This window comes from Pristis pectinata, chromosome 12, assembly GCF_009764475.1.
Source record: "Pristis pectinata isolate sPriPec2 chromosome 12, sPriPec2.1.pri, whole genome shotgun sequence".
Taxonomy (NCBI): Eukaryota; Metazoa; Chordata; class Chondrichthyes; order Rhinopristiformes; family Pristidae; genus Pristis; species Pristis pectinata.
Genome location: NC_067416.1, coordinates 47,948,049 through 47,968,127, shown reverse-complemented (window position 1 = coordinate 47,968,127; position 20,079 = coordinate 47,948,049). Strand labels below are relative to the sequence as shown.

Here is a 20,079-nt window from a genome sequence, read left to right as displayed (position 1 = left end):
CATTATTTCCAGTGTCTGGTCATCGACACCAGAGAGAGGACAACTTCTGCCATTTCCCTGTGGGCAGTATGTCCAGTGTCTAATAGTGAAGTACCCCCGAGTGGAGACAGATTGAAACGTTTTATTTGGCACAGTGTGTCTCGTGTTGATCCTTCATTTGATCTCACAAATTCTCCCGGAGGCAGTTACTTTCCTCGGTCGGGGAATGTAGGACAACAACATCTGTTGATGATAGGTTGTGCTACAGGCCCCACAATATACAACTGTTTTCACATTGATACAAATGCCAGCCACAGATATAAACATATGGTTGAATTTATAAATGTTTCCGGAAACACATATATTCGTGATCTTGTATGGTGATGACATATGCATTTTTAAGAACTGTCCTTCACCTTTGTCCGTATATTCACTCGGTATATTAAAATCCACAGAAACTAAAACCGACTGTCAGAATACACAAGTTGGATAACAAGAGGAAAAATACCAAACTCTGATCCTTGCAACAAGAGTTTATAGGTTCCTTTTACTTCATCCCCTCCGCTGAGGTGTTTCACCACTAGGGATAGTTTAACACTGGGCAGTTAAATAGATGTTACATGCCCAAGTTACAAAGAATAATTGTACCATACTTTTTCCCAATCTCCTTTGAATAATACAGCTGCACCTCTTTCCCAGTTTTCAGGCTTTGCATTTACATCAATTCAAATTTGTTGAATTTTTTCTTCTCCTCATGTCATTATGGAAGGATTTTGGAGCAATTATTTCAAATGTGTTCCTTCCTCTCCGTGCAGTAACTGTACTTTCTCCCCCGCTGCGAAATCGTACACTTGGCCTCCACAGTTGAAATTCTTCTCAATTGTCTCTGAATGAAGGGGTGCAACTGCAAAATCTTTATTCCCTCCACATATATGAAAGGATTATCTTATACATACTAAATGAAATGCCAGTTCTTTATTTTGATGCGGTGAATCTTTTGGATTCATGATTCCATGGGCTGTGGAGGGTCAGTCTTTAGTTGCATTTGGAATTGAGAAGAGTAGATTTCTGGATATTGTGGGAGAGCAGGGAATGACTTCGTGGTAGAAGATCAGCCATGGTATTCTTGAATGGTAGACCAGGCTTGAGGAGCAGACTATCCTACTCCCACTGCAACCTTTAATCTGTTTGTTTTATGTAAGTCACGCCTGACAATGGCCACTTACAGCTCTCCATTGAATATCTTTGCCCTTGGCTCCTCACCAGCAAAACCCCAGCAATTTCCACCCTCCAATATGGTGCGAATACAGCTCCTGAAATGTTTTGCCCACGAAACACTCAGCATCGCAGATGGACCGCAGTCTGCCGTTGCTCAAACGACAATACCAAGAACTCACTTTAATATTTCCAGCAGAATGAATGCATCCTTAGTTTCCACGGCAATGGGTGTCCATTCCACAGGTCCCAGTTCTCCTTTCATGTTCCTAATGAGATAAAATTAACTGACTGAGCAGAAACGAGAAGAGTATTTTATAAAACTATTGAAATTCAAAGCTGTACTGTGGCAGAATTGGGGAAAAAAAGGAGGCACATTTCAGACACCAAAAACATATTACAGCATAAAGATTCGGAAAACATAGGATGAAGGTATGGAACTGACTGAAATTTTGAGAGCAATACGAGGGTGTGAAAACATGGTTGCAAAATGAACGAAGATTCAGAAGACCTTTCATTAGTACATAAAGAGCAAAAGAGTAAATGAAGAAAAGGTGGGGCTTAGTAGGGACCAAAAGGTAACTTTTGTGTGGAAGTTGAGTATGTCGTTATGATTCATAATTAAATTTGTGCCACCGCCTTCACAGGAGAGGTCCTGAGCCGGTGATGCCGATTTTGTAGTTAAGGTGTGTGTGTGCAGAATGGTGGATGTTTTCTTGGTGACGCACAGAATAATCGGGGCAAGTCAGGGTTAATTTGTTACACAAGTTTGTACCTGCCTAACTTGATTGTCTTCTTTTCTTGAGTGAGCACGGGGTGTTGATAAGGATGTTTGAGTTAAAGAGTACTAAACGGCAAGACTGGAAAGCAAGTGCTCAAAGGTGTGGCTGATGAAACAATCCGAGAAACTTTAGTTCAGTCCCACTATGTAATTCTTGGTTCATGGTCCCGGAAGCGCATCGAAGTACCTTTTAAATGCGGCTAGGTCCTGTTTCCACCACAGGTTCCGACACTGAATTCCAGACACCTTTAGTGAAGTACATGTTCTCAATCTCTCGATAAAGTTCTAATAAGAATATCTTTATGTGGTACTATGCTGAAAATAGCATGAACTCTGTAATCGGTCCAAAGTGTGATGTTGCACATTGATAAGATCCACTTGATAAGAACATAAGGTGGCAAAATGGAGCCATGAAAAATAACCGAGCAGATAAAATGGAAGAGATTCTATGAAAATTAAGAGCAAAAAAGTCGCGGTGGAGAGAATAGATCTCCTCAAGAATCAGTGTGGTAAGCTATGTGTGGAGCCACGGGAAATGAACGAGGTCTTAAATGAATACTTCTCGTCTGTGTTTACTATTGAGAACAATCTGGAAGCTCGTAAGTTCAGGGGAGAGAACAGTGATTTCCTGGAGCATATCGGCATTACGAAAGAGGAGGTGTTGGAGGTCTTGAAACCCTTTAACATTGCTAAGTCTCCAGGGCCTTCCAGGTGCATGGCATGCAATAGGGGAGAACTCTGAGGCCTTGGCAGATATTTTGAATTTACGGTAGCCACAGGCGAGGCACCGGAATGACAGCTAAGGGAAAGAAGTTATTTGCATTTGGAAAGGTAAAGACTGCTTCGGAATAGTCTCCAGGGCTCCATGAATTTGATTGAGACCTTTGAAAACGTGACCAAGCGGATTGGCTAGTCATGGAGGCGGTCGTCATTTACATCGTCCCACATGGGAGGTTTGCCCGGAAGGTTAGAGCATTTGGAGCTCAGAGTGACTGGGAAATGGAATAAAAAGATGTATTAGTAGTGGAGGCTTGCTTGTCAGACTGAAGCCTGTGCCCAGTGGTGTGCCGTAAGGATTGGTGCTCGGTCTTCGATTGTTTGTCCAGTATATTAATGAGTTGGATAAGAATGTAGTTGGAATGGTTAGGAGGCTTTCAGATGACAAGTCAATTGTTAGCACAGGGGACAACAATGAAGGTTGTCTATGCACACAACTAATTATAGATCAACTGGGAAATTGGGCAAGGGAATAGCAAATGGCATTTACCTGAAACAAGTGGGAAGGAAGGCATTTTGAGAAGTTCAACTGGGAATGCACAGTGATTGCCAGGCCCCGCCCTGGGGGAATTTTGTTGAACAAAGAGACCTCTGGCTGCAAGTATATCGTTCCCTAAAAGTGGCAACACAGACAGACAGGGCGCGGATGAAGGCGAATGATGGACTTACCTTCATGGGCTTGCATTATCTATTACGTTGGGACATCATATAACAGCTGTATACAGAACATTGAACATCGAACAGTACAGCACATAAACAGGCCCTTCGGCCCACAATGTTGTATTGAACCAATTAAGCTAGTGACGCCTAATTAAACAAATCCCTTCTGTCTGCACGTGGTCAATATCTCTGCATTTTCTGCATATTCATGTGCCTATCTAAGAGCATCTTAAGCGCCTCTGTCGTATCTGCCTCCACCAGCTCCGCTGGCAACGCATTGTACGCATCAGCACGCCATGCATAAAAATCTTGCCCACACACCTCCTCTGAACACTCTCCCGCTCACCTTAAATGTATGCCTTCCAGAATTAGATATTTTGACCACAGAAAAAATGATACTGTCTGTTTACACTATACATGCATCGCATAATTTCATAGATTTCCTGAAGTAACCAAGAAGGTCGATGAAGTGAGGGCGGTAGACATGATTTCTATGGACGCCTTTGACTAAGTTCCACATGGTAGCCTGATATGAGAAGTTAGATCACATGAGATCCACAGTGAGCTGCAGTATTGGCTTGATGATCGGAGGCAGAGGGTGATGGCAGCAAGTATTTTTTGTGGACTGGAGGCCTGTGACTATTAGTGTTCCCCGCGGGTCTGTGCTAGGCCCATTGATATGTGTTATTTATATCAACGAATTGAATAAGAATGTTCAAGGCATCGTTGGTAAGTTTGCAGATAATATTAAAAGACGTTGTATCGTAGACAGAATTACAGAAGTACCTTAACCAGCTGGGTAAGTGGGACAAGGAATGGTAAATGCAGTTTAATACAGATAAGGGCGAGATGTTACATTTTGGGAAGACAAACGGTGGTAGGACCTTCACAGTAAACGGCAGGACCCTGGGGAGTGATGTAGGATAGAAAGATCCAGGAGTACAAGTACAAGGTTCCCTAATAGTGGCGTCACAGGTTGAACAGACGGTGAAGAAGGCTTCTGGCACGCTCTCTTTCATCATTCGGGGCACTGAGTTTAGAAGTAGGGATGGTATATTGCAGCTGCACAAGACGTTAGTGAGGCTTCATTTGGAATATTATGCAATACAGTAAACGCGGGAGGAATTCAGCATGTCAGGAAGAATCTATGGAGGGAAATGGACCGTCGACATTTCGGGCCAAACCCTTCGACTGGACTGCTTCATGTGGAACATTGTGTACAGTTTTGGTTACCCTGCTATAGGAACGATACCATTAAGCTGGAAAGATTGCAGAGGAGATTTAGCAGGATATCACCGCGACACGAGGGAGGTTGGTTGAGCAGTTTGAGAGCGCAGGAGAGTCAAGTATGATTTTACAGATGTTCATAAAATCATGAGGGGTGGTTTGGGTGAATGCACGCAGTCTATTTACCAGGTTGGGGGAATCAAGGACAAGAGGACATAGGCTTAGGGTGAGAGGGGAGAGATTAAATAGGAGCCTGAACGAAAACGTTTTCAATCATGGCATAGTGCATATATGGAAGAAGCTGCAAGAGAAACCGGTTGAGAGAGGTACATTACAACATTTCAAAGGCACCTGGACAGGTACTTAGATACGAAAGGTTTAGGTCGATTTGGTCTAAACGAAGGAAAATAGGACTAGCTTAGATAGGAATCTTGGTCAGTATGGGTCAGTTGGGCCTAATAGCCTGCTTTCACGCGATATGGGACCATGAATCTATGAATAAAACTCGTGTGGCCACTTTCATGGAGCTATGTACCCGGACCCCAAAATACCTAGTAGTGTACCACAGAGATATGTACTGGGACCTCTTCAGTAGAGGTCCCAGTACATATCTCTGTGGTACACCACTAGTTACGGACTTCCATCCACAATAAGACCCATCACCACTACCCTATGTCTTCTAAAAGCAAGCCAATGCTGAATTCAAACTGCCAATTTACCGTATATCCCATGCATCTTAATATTCTGGATGAGCCTACCATCAGGGACATTGTCAAATGTTTTACAAGAGTCCATGTAGACAATATTAACAGCTCCACCTTCATCGATCGCCTTGGTCACATTACATGCTCGAAAAACTTAATGAAATTAGTAAGAAATGACCTTCCCCGCACAAAGCCATGATAACTGTCCTTAATTAGGCCATTGTTTCCAAAATGCTCAAACGTCCTCTCACTCGTCCTCTCCAGTAGCTTCCCTACCTCTGACACGAGACTCAGCGGTCTATAATTTCTAGCATTTAATGTATTTCCTTTCTTGAACAAAGGAAAACATTAGCTGCTCACCAGTCCTCAGCGCACCGCGCCTGTGGCCTCGAATGGACACACGTGTCTTGGTCTCCATCAATCCTATCTCTTACCTCTCTAAAACCCTGGGCTATAATCCCATAACGCCCTTCCGACATCCACGTTAACCTTCTCCAAAGACCCAATACCACCTATTTCTTATAATTCAAATTATAGTAACATATTAGTATACTCCACACTGATCTTCCGATATTCTATGCCATTCTCCATGGTGAATACCGAGGGGAAGTACTCAGGACCACGCCTACACCTTCGCCTCCAAACACATGTTCCTTCCATTATGCTTGAGTGGTCCTCCTCTCTTCCGAGTTATACCTTTGCTTTTGATGTATGTATGGAATACCTTGGGATTATATTTAGTTTTCCTTTCCAATGACTTTTCATGACGACCCCGGCTCTCTTAATTGTCCTCTTGAATTCTTTTCTGGCTTCTTTATGTTCTGCAAGGACTCTTTTCTGTTTTAGCTTACTGAACCTTACAGATGGTTCACTTTTCTTCTTGAATAAATTCACAACCTATCTTGTCGTCCACGGTTCCGTTACCGTGCCATCCTTGTCCTTATTTACTGCAGCACACTGCTCTTGTACTCTGTGCAGTTGGTCTTTGAAATGCCTCCACACGTCAGATGTGAACGTGCCCAAAGACGGCATCTCCCAATTAAATCTCCCTAATTCCTGTTTAATTCTCTCCCCCCCCCCCACCCACCAACTTTAGTGGATGTAGAAGACTTTGGTTAGGCCGCATTTGTAGAATTGTGTGCTGCTCCGATCGCCACGCTATAATATAGACATGAATAAGCCACAGAGGATGCAAAAAGATGCACACATGTGTCCGTTAGGTTGGAGAGCTTCAGTTATATGGAGGGATTTGATAGGCTGGGTCTGTGTGCAACGAAGGCGAGGTGTGAAATGATCGATGTATATAAAATTCTGAGAGCATACAAAGCCTTGATCCCCACAGTCTGTTTACTTTGGTGGAGGTGTCTGAAACTAGAAGGTTTAAGGTGATAAGAAAGAAGGTTAAAAGGTATCTGAGCGACACATCTTCACGCAAAGAGCAGTTAGTATCTGCAATGAGTTGCAGGAGGAGGTGGTGGGGGCAGGAACAGTGAAAACATTTAAGAGGCATATGCGCAGATGCTTGAATGGGCAATGCAGTTTGGGATATGATTTTGAGCAATCGAGTGGGATCAGATTAGATTGTAATCATGGTCAGCATGGAAGCAGTGGGCCCAAGGCCCTGTGAATATGTTGGATAACACAACATCAACGTAGAGTTTAGTGAGAAATAGAACTGTTCCAGAGTTAAGAATTTTAGTGTTCTACAAAAGAATCATATGGCAGGTATATTGAACTCAAAACAAGGGAACCCTTTATGAATATCGAAAAATTACGGTTATACAAAAATTAGGAGGTAAACGGCGTCATCAAATACCACTGCGGGATCAAATTCAGAGAAATACCGAAGGATTTATTGTTATTTTAAGAGCAAGAGCGAAGTGTAGGCCTATCGGGTCCAAAGTCAGATTCTGTGCATGGAGACACAGGGCGTGGATGAGGCAGGAAATTCCTGGAAGGGGACAGTGAATGTCAAGAAAATGTTATCATTCAGAAGGAAGTGGTACTTTTATCTAAATGGTTTGAAGGTTGTTTAAATCCTTAAGGCCTAATCAAATGTATCCCAAGGATATGGGAGCAAAGGGAGGAGATTGTTGCAACCTTGGTAAAGATTTCTAAATCTTCGTGGCTATAGATATCCGTCATACGGCCTGAGGACAGCAAATGACAACATACGCTAAGTTATTGGAGACCAGTGAGTGGCAAGGAAGTTATTGGACAAAATTCTGAGAAACAGGATTAATGTTCACTTAGAATGGAAAGGATGAAAAACATAGCTTCATTGGAGGCAGATCCTATCTGACACATTTGATAGAATACATCGAGGAGGAACTAAAAGGCATCGATGAGCGCAGGGTAGTTGATGGAATTAACGTTGAATTCTATAATGCCTTGACTAAATCTCACATAGGAGACTAGTGCAAAACGCTGGAGCCAATGCGATCCAGGGTGATTTGGCAAATTGGATACAAAGTTAATATTCCTGAAGAGGAAGACTTTAGTGCTTAAGCCCGCCGATCCGTGAAGATGGTAGCAAAGGTCGATAACGTGGTGAAGAAGGCACATGGTGTATTCCCCTTTCTTAACTGTAGAATGTAAGAACAGGGAAGTTACAGCTTAACTTTACCAAATATTGAGTGGACCATATCTGCAGTACTGTGTAGAGTTTGGTCACCACACTACAGAGACGACATAATTGCAAAAAAGCGGAAATTCACCAGGCTGAGAAGGAGCGTGGCATTATGAGGAGAAAATGTGTCCTGTTTGCTCTTTCTTCCTTGGAGTGGAGGAGGCTGAGTCGACACCTCATGGAGCTACGCAAAATTTAGAGGCACGTTTAGTGTAGATGGTAAGAAAAATATCTTCTAGTAGAAGTATATAAAATAAAGACGTATCCAAAATATGATGAGGGTAAAGAAGACGAGACGTGATCTGGGGAAGAATCTTTTTCACCCAGAGCATGGTCGGAATTTGGAGCGCACTGCCTGAGTGCGTCGAAGAGACAGGTATTCTCACAACACTGAAGAGGGATTCAGACGAGCTCAGAAGTGTTCATGGTATTTGTCAAACCACGAGTCTGCAGAACCAAACCTCCTTGAGCTCCAACCCTGCCCAATATTCCGTTAGCCTCATTCCTTTCTGTACATGTTTGTGATGGTGTGCTAATCTGATGAAAGAGATATTGTTGCGTCATCTATTACTACCACCTTTCATCATTTGATAAACCATTGCAAACGATCTTTCTAACTCGCCAACGTTGAAGTCTATGTGGCAGTTTGGCCCGTTCATTCAGTCCACGTCATTTAGTCACAGAATGATTAATGTGACCGATGCAACAACTTGCGGGATCCCACCAGCCACATTCAGGCAGTTTGAGTCTCTACAATCAATCCTGCCCTAACTGCTCGTAGCAACTAATTTCCAAGTCAGGCCAAAAGAATGATTTCAAACTCGTGAGCTACAGCTTATCTATCAGCACACAACTTTCAGAATTAAGCGTGGATGAAGAACAAATATCCCTGCCCAATATTTAATGTACTTGTTCGATCACGTTAATGCAGATTATGTCTAATCTAAACATTTCCAAGGTGTGGTAGGGAGAAGGAAACATCAGGAACAGTTTCATCATGTGAAAGGTGTCGGTATCTGCAATAGTTTAAACATGTGTACGAAAGAGGATCTTCAGATAGCGCCACTCTAGTTCCCCGAGACATCATCGAAATCAAAGGCTATTTGCGAGGTTTTATTATCCACCCGAGATGGTGCTCAGACTGTGGTGTTCAGAATTTTTACAAACGACTTGCTCTCCGTTAACAGACAAGCTTGGAAATAACGAAATGCAGTGGCGACCAGTAGAGTATAAGTTTTAATGAAGACTATTGGGAAACGTCTTCTGTGGTGCATAAGGCCTCGAACCGCTCTCATACCAGAGATGATTATATTCTGAAGCGTTTGCAAGTCTATGCAATGTGATACGTGAAGAAAAAGTGCGGAATATCAGTCATGCAAAGACGAGGACATGGCCTCCCGACCTGGCTTGTGATGTTAAAATACCAAGGAAGAACAGTGCGATTAAAATCTTGTGAAAGAAATTATCTTCAGTGTCTCGGTCAAGTAGATGATCCCTCATCCGGAATATCGGTCTGACTTACGTATGTTCGGCCCGGGATCATCGAGTTGACCGAGATCACTTTAATTCTTTCAAGCCACCTCCCAGTAGTGAGGTTTGAGAGAATTAAAGCAGAATATTCTGACATTCATAAACAGTTCCAGAACCAACCGATTGGGTAACCATTTTGCTGCATAACTTAGCACTGGAAATATTGTATAGAAGCTGGATAACTTGAGGAAGGAAAACTTTGAAAGACTGGAGCGCATAATAAACAAGTTTAATTGGGTTAAACTGATCATAGCGGAAAAAGTGGAATCAGTGAGTGTTTTAGACATATTCAGAACGGTCTTATATTCAACCATATTCCTCATTTCCAGGGTCAAAATTGAAGGATGAGGTAAAGTTTAAGTAATAAGAAAATATGCCCCGCAGCCAATGCTGTGGGTTGGGACAGGAAATGAGAAATGAACACGGTGAATGACTTCGTGTCGGATATAAAAATTCTTTCAAGTGATTTGACGACCAGCAATATAGGTTCTTATAATACGACGAACAAGAGTGTAAGGAGGCCAGTGATGCATTAAAGGAGCTGTTTAGAATGTTAAAAGCGAGTCGTTTCTCTATGGACCATTGCATGGGTGCATATATCAGCTGCTTCCTCTCCTGGAGCAAGCACGCACAAGAGTATGAAATATTAAAATTCGAGCGGGCCATCCAAAGTTGGAGCTGGGAAGTCATCAAGCCTTTTGTCCAGTGCAAGACATTGGGTATATGCAATATTCACTCCAAAGTCTACGATTATCAATACAAAAGATGAATGAAATTTTTTATAACGTAATGGTTTCATTGTGTGGTGTTATGTTGGATAAAGTTTGCTGACTACCTATCAGCACCGTGTTAATTAGCTGGGACATGGAATGCAAGAGCAGTGAGGCCTTGGTACGACTTCATCAAGCATTGGTTCAGCATATTGTGTACAGTTCTTGTCACCGCACAATAGTAAGGACGGGATTACACTGGAGAAAGTGCAGAGGAGATTCACCAAGATTTTGAATGGGATGGAACGTTTCAGTTACGAGGAGAGCTTGGATAGGCTAGGTTTTTATTCTGCGCAGCAGAGTAAATTGCATAGAGGATTTACAAAAGTATGCGAGGGATACATCGGGTAGCTTGCAGGAATTTTCCCCCAATAGCAGAGGTTGCTAAGACCAGAGGACATAGGTTTAAGGTGAGGAGCAGATGTTTAAAGCGATCTGTGAAAGATTATTTTTCGCCCGGAGAGTGACTGCAATTTGGACCGCACTGCCCAAGGCAACAGTGGAGGCAGAAACCCTCAGAAAGCTTGGGATAATTTTCGCCAAGCATTTCAATCCACAAGAGCTACAGATCAAATGCTGCTGAACGGTATTGATTTTGACAGGTACTTGACGTTCGGCATGGATATAGTTGGCCGATGTGCCTCTTCATGTGTTATACCACTCTATGGTGCAGATGGTGTGAAAGTCTGAGTGACCTACTCCGGCGCCATTGTTCGCATTGACATTACTTTGCACTTCCTTGAGTTTCAGTACGAAAGCATGTCTGATGCGGAGACACAAATCGAGCCGAAATGTGTTCCTCGGCGGCAGTTATACGTTGTCCTCTATTTGAAATTGAGATTCGCTGGGTGAATGGAAATTCGACAAGGACTTGAAGGGCCGATTCTGTTCCCACAGTTCAGTGCTTTCGTCCAAATGTAATCCCCCAGGCTCTCTGAGATCCTCCACTCCGTTTTCTCATCCAACAAAAAATACTGATCACCTCTTCCCGCTACAGAACACTACATCATGGCAAAACCGAACACATTCCTTTGGCTGAAACAAAAATAGATGCTGGAAATGTAACATAAAAGCAGGAAATGTTGGAATGATTCAACATGTCTGGCCCCATCCCTGAGAAGATAAATTGTTTACGTTTCAGGTTGAACGACCTCTGTTAGAACTGGGAATGAGACAAAGTAACGTTGCTAAATCGCAGGGAAGATGGGCGAGCAGTATGTCTATCAGAGACATGGCCTGACCTGCTGAGTATTTCCATCATTTTCTGTTTTTATTTTACATTCATTTCGTTTCTGCTGTAGTTTTTGCATCAACAACAAAGTAGGTTTCTGACATCACCACTCAATATGTTGTTATCAGACTCACACTATTCTTAATAAAACATGAGAATAAAGGAAAAAGTAGTCAGAGTAGGATGAGGCCATGTGGATGTTCCAGCCTGCTTCACAATACCATAAGTTCATGTTTGATCTGATCTTGGTGTCGTTGCCGTTTTTATCGCCAAATCCATTGGCTCCATTAATCCAAGCATTGTTGAGTCTATTCAGTGATCCAGATTTCATCTCTCCGCGGGAAGGAAATCTAAAGATTCAGGATCACTTTAAAAAAGCGTCCCAATGCTGAATATAGCTCCCTGCGTTCTAGATTCTCCAATGTGAGGAAGAGGCATCTACCGTTAAGCGTATGGCAGCATGGAACAAGGCCATGGCTGAGCACGATAGTAATCCAGAAGCTGAACTGACAGTCCAGACATGTGAGTCTATATCCAATTGTAGAATTTAAATTCAGTTAATTGTCTGGAATTACTGTAACTACATCTCGGAATAATGAAAATGAAACGATTAGTTTGAAAGTGAAACCCCGCATTTGATTTAGTGATGGCTTACAGTGGGCCAACTCTATCATCTTTATCTGGTCATGCCTAAATGTGAATTAAGGCCCACAGCAATGCGTCTTAAGAGACTCCAGGTGCCCCATAAAATAACCTCGAAAGACACCCAGTTATATAATCACCACAAAGCTGAAGCAAAACACGGCCAGACCTCTGGCCATCAACCTAGGCACGGAGGTTAGACAGAACAAGAACACTGCCAGTGCAGTCCGGCATTCATATGCTCCTCAGAAACATCTGGGCACTGGTACCTAAATTGGGAGAGGCGTTCTGCAGACTAGTCAACACTGGCATAATTACATCATTATACTTTGCGGACAATTTGTCGGGATCCTTTTTCACAACATTAATTGAACGAATATTTTCTTTATTCCCCAGTTCAGACGAAAAATATTCGATCTGAAACTTCAACTCTGTTTTGTTTTCACAAGAGCTACAGATCTGCTGAGTTTTACCAGCATTTTTGACATCCAATCCTTTTTCACAATAACTGGTAAAGTTCAGTCCTATCAGGTGGACAGACACACCAGAGGGAACGGTAATGTGGCATAGAGCCGTGGGAGCTCTCAACCCCATAAAATCTCGTGATATTCGAACGAAGACGATTAGGACCCACTTGATCCATCATCCGACAAATCAGCGTTTCTCCAGGTTAGATAGCGCTTGGAAGGAAACACTGAAAACACGATGCATTCTGGTTGGTAGTTTTACTCAGTGTGGATTTTTAACCACAAGAACAATTGACTTGGCCGAGTCCCGGAGGACTTTGCTGCCAGATTTGCTCCAAGTTATATAGTGCGCGAATTAGCCCGAGTGATAAATCGACTTGAACGAATTTTCACGTTCTTACTGTTTCAAGTGCAACTGTGTAGGCTAACATTGGCAGAGTCATGTGGAAACATATAACTGACTTCACTAGGAGGACACTTCGCAACGGGTTGTGTGGTACCATAACCGTAATTGGGATACAATCAGCACCAACCCGGCAGCTCAAAACTAGGGGAAGGGCAGCAGGCGCGTGGAAAATCCACGACAATCAATGACCGCTATAGGTATTGGGCCACTTGATTTTAAACTGTGATTCTTCTACGTTTATCGAAAACATTGCCTCATGCTGTAGTTGGCGGCAGAATTGCACACCGTGGATTGGGGACAGGTAGTTCCTGGACACTTTATTTTAGCAGTTCATAGAAGGAGGTCTTTCTGCTCATCGTCTGTGCTGACTCACAGAGCAATCAGACTCCCCCACTAATTTTAATGGTGATGCATCCACCACAAATTTTCACTAATTACCCCCGACATCCTCAGATTCTATCACTCATCTTCACACTTGCTTTAGTTTACGTGACGAATTAACCTATTTACAAACACTGTTCGTATGTTGGAGGAAACTGAAACGCCCGTGGAAACCCAAACAATCACGGGAAGGTTTCCAATATATTCGCCCACTGCCCCATCAGGTAAAGATATCGAGTCAGACTATGGAATAAACTGCGTCACATAGACCTAAATTTGGGGAAATTTCAGGGAAATAGATGTGTATTACAGAAACGTAAACCTGAGTATCTTGTTAAATCGTCATTGCAGTGACTATGGAGCCGAAAACATATTAAGGTGCCAATGTTCAGAAATCAATAAACCCTTGTTAGAAGGTGAAAAAAGAAACACACCCATCACCAAAATGAATGTGCTTTACCTTGGAGGTGGCATGAGGTGGCCGTGGTTCTGGCGAGGGCGGAAATATAAGAGGGAGATAGACATGCGCCAGATGTGTTGAGTTTCAGCTGAATGATTAATTGCACTTTTGCTTCCAACTTAGCATGTTGTAATTCGTGCTCACAGTATAGACTCGTGCGCATTAGGAAACCAAACGCTCATCGGCCCACCGTTTGGCAGAACACGTACGTTTAGTCTGCAGGAATGACCGTGAACTTCCACTCGCCTGTCAGTTTAATTCTCCACACTACTCCCACTCAGGTTGCTCCTCATACACAGTTCAATGATTTTTTTTTAAGATCAGCGGCTCAACTTCAGATTTGACGCTGAAATCGGCAATTAAATATACCCATCCTTTCCGATAGCTCAAATGTTCACCCTTCTACATTTCCGCCTCTTTTGATCTCTGTGTCCAGTTATGGGACCTCTTCTTTTCCTGCCACTTATTTCTCAGCTGGGCTTATCTTTACCGTCCACATTTAACAGGTCCTTCGTTAAAGGTCATTAATTCTATCCTGTCTGCGCCCTTTTTCCTCGCTTCCCTTTTTTTCGTTGCACGTATCCCATTTCTTTGCAATGTAAGTAAGAGAAGCAAGAGTAGGCTCCGTCATTCAGTACGTCCATGGTTGATCTTTTTACCTCATGCCTATTTTCTTTACCTCATTTACCTGGTTAATTTGCTATCAAATGTGCCTCGAGTATTTCCAGCGACTGAACCCGGATGTTTTTGGACAGAGAAATCCAAACAATCCCGACCATTTGCCTGAATAAATTTCTTCTCATTTCAGTCATGAATGTTTGACACGCATTTGGAGACCGCCCAACCAGAAACGTTATCCTCTCTGATTTATTCCGTGAAGCCCCACATGGTTTCGTGTATTACAAAGGGATTACTTCCCATTTCCCTAACTGTTAGGGAGTATATGACCAGCTTGCCTCATATGTCCTCATAAGCCAATTCCCAACCCCATCCTCGCCACCCAGCGGCCGATGCAAAGAATCAGTCTTGATATATCATGTTCAACAACTAATAGGGAAAATTAACAGAATTTTGTTGTTTATTACCAAAGTAATTTAATACAAACGTGGGAAGGTTATGGTTCAGTTTTCTAGGATGTTGGTGAGATAACACCTGGAGATCTGTGCAGGTCATTGCTTTTTTTATTTAGGGGACGATGTTAATTCTTTGGAAGTAAAGGCTCACAAAATTAATGAATAGAATGGGAAGGTTGTGTAACTTGTTTTGTGAAGAAAGACTGAACAGGTTAGGATTGTATTCGCTGGACGTTCGAAGAGTGGCAGGGAACAATTGAAAAATGTAAGAACCAGAGGAATCCTGACAACCTGCACGTGGACATGCCGAGTCCTTTAGAGGGAGGATCTAAAACCAGGGATCAGTTTTTAAAATCAAGGGTTGCCCATTTAAACCAAATAAGAAAGTTTTCCTCTTGCTCTCTCTCTCTCGCTCTCTCTCTCTCACACACACATACACACACGCACGCACGCACGCACACACACACACACACACACACACAAACACACACTCACATGCAAATACTATCTGTATATTGTAGGTCTTCAGAACAGGCCAAGATATAATAGTTCAGGCCCGGAAATCACCAGACTCCTGCATAATGTCAGTATAATTCTTTCATTTTCCATTTTGCCACTCCTGATGCAAAATTATCAACCTGAAAGTCAACATGTGTTCTCCTTCAGCAGATGCAACCAGTTGCTGGTTACCTCGAGCATTTTCTGCTTTTTTCGTTCAGTTGTTTCTAACCCACCTGTGGTACAGTTTATTTATGGCCACAACATCTCAGCAAGCACGGATTGAGAAATGTTGAATTCCAGCGATACAACAAATCCTTCATAAAACAATAACACAAAAGGTTGTCAGTTCGAGCTGCCTCTGGAAAAGGCATAGAGAGGTTTCAGATCGATCAGACCAGTAGTTTTGTTTCAATTAAGGGTATGTTATCCCCGGCGAGTACTGCGCAATTGGTGCAATGACATCAGCCGTCAATGATGTCCAGTACGTGGAGAGGGCTGTTGTCTTACCTGCAGTTTAAAATAACATGACTGATTGCATTGAACAGTTAAAAAGGTGGTAAAACTTGATAGATCAGAATATAATAAAATAATGCTAAAAAGACATAAGGAAAATTAAGAAACAACGTTCTATTTATTTCCATCACAAATTAACACAAAGATTGCCCCAAAATTTACTGGTGGTGCAAAACATGAAATGCAGTCTGACGGAAGCCGATGGTTGTTATGTTGTTAGATGAATGCATGAATGTACATGAGATAAAGCGGATAACTGTAGTCAGAATGCAGAAATTGTGATCTTCAAGAATGGTTAACTCCAGTCTTGCTACACCAACAACGATCACTAGATGGCGGTAATGGGTTACATCAAATGAAATTTCTAGCAGCCCCTGAATTAAGAACTGGAGATTTCAAATTAAGCTATGATAGTGTTCCACCTTTTCTGCTGCGATCCAAATAATGCAGATTATTATCTTTATAAAGACGTGGAGTACAAATGTTTCCTGGTCATGGTCAAGGAGTGGATCAGTGAGACTGGAGACACATATAAGCCAGGTGGGTGAAGGAGTGCAGATATTCTTTCCTAAAGGGCAGGAGCGAACCAAATGGGTTGTTACATTCGTCCGCTACTTTCACTCATGCATTGCCGTCTGCTAACGCTTACTTTAAATTAAGATCCTGGGTGCATTTAGTTGATGATTTCAAAATCTCCTGTTGCCATGGTTAGGTTCCAATACATGCAGCTGGCTGTTAGTCCAAAAACATAACCATCCTGAAATTTACTCTGTCCATGCTATCAAAGCTCACTCATTATTCTTTCGCCCACCTATCCCCACCCCAACGTATCCAAATCCTATCCCGGGATTCTCTTTCCTATTCCTGATGCACTTCTTCACCCTAAATCTTTTGCGACTCTCTCTTCCATCCTTACCGACCATAATTTGTGCGAGATTACCATGGATCCCTTCGTCCCTGATGATGAGAAAGTCAAATTAGTTTTCTCCGCCACTCTACTCGAACTCACTGGGAAAAAAAAATCTTTCCAATGTTACAGAACCACAACCCGACGAAACTCACCCTCATTTCCCGCACTCGCATTTCCTCTCGGTTCTCTGCTGTCTTCTACCATATCCAGTCCTCGTTAATCTTGCCCAGAGGAATCACATCTGCTGTCTCAATCCTAACAGTAAGAAACTGCTGAGCACCATCTATTTTTCACCTTGGCAAACAAGGCTGATCCAAACATTTGAGAAACTATTTTTTCGAGTTAAGTTATGGATGGACGTATCATTTTAAACGCCAATAGCACAGAAATGGAGCTCAGTGTTGATATTCAGATGGGAAGCCATATTTACCTGGAACAGAGAAAAGTGAATACACCTGGGAGGCAAAGTAGGCGGGTAAGTGCAGAGGAGGGGAAATGCAAAATTAAATTGCATGTATTTTAGTGCAAGGAGTCCAAATGGTGAGCTAGTTGTAGTCAAGGCTGTAATTAAAACGTGGCACAATGACATTGTTGCGATTATTGAGACATGACTGAAAGACGGCCAATCTGGCAACTCAGTATCACAGGGTATAGAGTTTTCAGGCGAGACTGAGGGAAATGTAAAAAGGGAGGTGGTATTGCACTTTTGGACAATCTTGGATAAATGAACTTGGAACTGGAGGGACCAATCAGCCAGTGACAACAGCTATGTGAAGGGAACATCTTGTTGACCAACCTGATCTTTTAAGAAGGTAATAATGTGTATTGATGAGGCCAGTAGAGCAGATGTGCTTGACATAGACTTCAGTAAGGTCTGGAACAAGGTCCCACATGGGACACTGGTCCAAAATGTCGTACCCTATGGGATCCATGGAACGTTGGTCAAATGGATGCAAAATTAACGGCAGCAGGGGACCGGGTGATAGTAGAAGGTTGCTTTTGTGATTGGATGAAGGTGACTAGCGGTGTTCCACTGCGATCCGTGCTGGGACCATTAATGTTTTTTTAATAAATGCGCATGATATGAATGTGGATGTAGGAGGGTAGCCTGAAGTTACAGGGTAATCTCGATTTGTTGGTGAAATAGGCTGAAAAATGGTGGATGGAATTTAATCCTGATAAACGTGAGGTCATGCATTTTGAGAGTACCAATGAGGCTCGCACTTACACTTAAGGAGTACTGAAGTATGAAGAGACCTTGGTGTGGAGATCCAAAGATCATTGAATGTAGCAGCTCAGGTAGATAACGTGGTTAAGAAGACATGTGTTCTACTGGCCTTCACTCGTCGGGGCATTGGACTCCAATTGTATAACACATAGACTAACCTCAGCTGCCGTAATGCATATAGTTCTGGTCACCACACTATCGCAAGAATGTGATAGCGCAAGCGAGGGTACAGAGGAGATTTACCAGGATGTTGCATGGGGGAGAGTTTCATTTATAAAGGGAGACTAGACAGGCCTGAGGGGAAGGAGGACGTTAAGGGAGGACATGATTAAGGTATAGACAATTATGAGGGGTATGCATGGTGTAACTGCAGGAAAATTTCCCCATATCAGAAGCATGTAAAATTAAAGGACACAAATACAGGATAAGTGGTAAAAGATTTAGATCGGATCTGATGTGAATCTTTTCATTGTCAGAGGGAATGGTGGAATTGAGGCGGTGACAGCATTTGAAACCTATCTGGAGGAGCACGTGAATCACATAAGCATAGAAGGCTTTGGACCAAGTGCTGGAAGGTGGGATTAATATGGATCGGTGCCTACTCGTCGGCGCGGACATGGTGGGCGAAAAGTCCTGTTTCCGTGCTGCGTGACTCTATAACACTGATTCTCTCTTTGGCAACGTTACTTGATTGTCTGTATCAGCTTATCTGCCGTTGAAAGAATGACCCAAGTATTTGCTACCTGTAAGCGTTCAAACGTAAACTTTGCGCATTTTACTTGTTACCTCCTCTATAACTGCGCAGACACCAAGTTTCCTCCGCGCATCACCCTTAAGTTTATCTGGATCAGCCCTGAACACTTCCAACATAATTAATCACATCGTTGTGTCCCATTTAAGCATTGTAGAATTCTCGTTTCTCTTCTCAAATTTCTCGACCATCTTACTCCTCCTATCACTGTAAGTTCTATCTCCATGAACCTCCAAAACATCACCACTTCCCTAATACTTCTAAGTTGATATCAGCAAATTTTTCCAGATTACCATTAGCTTTTAAATACCGACCTCGAATTAGCTCCTAACAGCTGCTCGTTCACTCTAATTTAAATAAAATTAAATTTTATTCAATGCCCTTGAATTGATTTAAAACGTTTGTTGAGAAAGTTACCGAATACATTTCTTCGTTAATAAGGAATGAACAGATTAGTTAAAATTATTAACATTGTTGCTAAGGCAGAATAACTTTTTTTTGTATTCATCATAATTGACATTAATGACATCGGTTAAATATATTGGGTTATTTCAGAACACCCGGTGAATTTTCCAGAAGATGCTTTGATTGATCTTCAGCCTCAGGGGACGTAGTGCCACGGTTGTTTGAGTTGAATCCCTAGTTATTTCCTTCAGTCAACATGCAGTTTTTATTAGGGTTGTGTTTCAGTTTCATCAATATTCAACGGAGAAAAGCAAATGGTACACGACAAAAGACACGGAGGCTTGTGAGATTTAGACTACAAGTTCCAGTGGTAAAAAAGTCAATGAGCATTTTATTGCATTCGCTTTGTTGACATTTTAGCAGTAACCTACTACAAGTAAGAATCAAATACTGTTAATCAAAACAGTGATAAGCTTATAATCAATTGAGGAGGTCATTCATTTTCCAATACAAATGCTTCGGGCACAAACCCTCGTGATTTTAGTGCTTCGGGAGATTCAACACAAATTCTGTCTTGACTGCAAAAGGTATCAAGTTCTGGCTTATCTCCGGTTTCTGCAAGGATGAAAGGTTTTGATTCTGACATAAAATTAGGATTTTACTCACGTTACTCTGGTGAGGGATCGTGTTCTCCGTCAGGTGCTGCTTATTCCAACACCCCAAGGACATGCGGAGGATCTCCTTTCACAAATCACAAAGTAACTGGTTAATTTAATCCAAGGTTGTCAGGAATCTGTTAGACATGCCGAAATTTTCAGAATCAAATTGGGCCACCAGTG

General features: G+C 42.4%; 1 long non-coding RNA gene across 1 annotated transcript in view; it reads left to right on the top strand.

Annotated features, from left to right (window-relative positions):
• The window catches only part of LOC127576965 (uncharacterized), a 72,942-nt gene that overhangs the window by 7,791 nt on the left and 45,072 nt on the right, over positions 1-20,079 (top strand). The gene's annotated exons all lie outside the window — the stretch shown is intronic.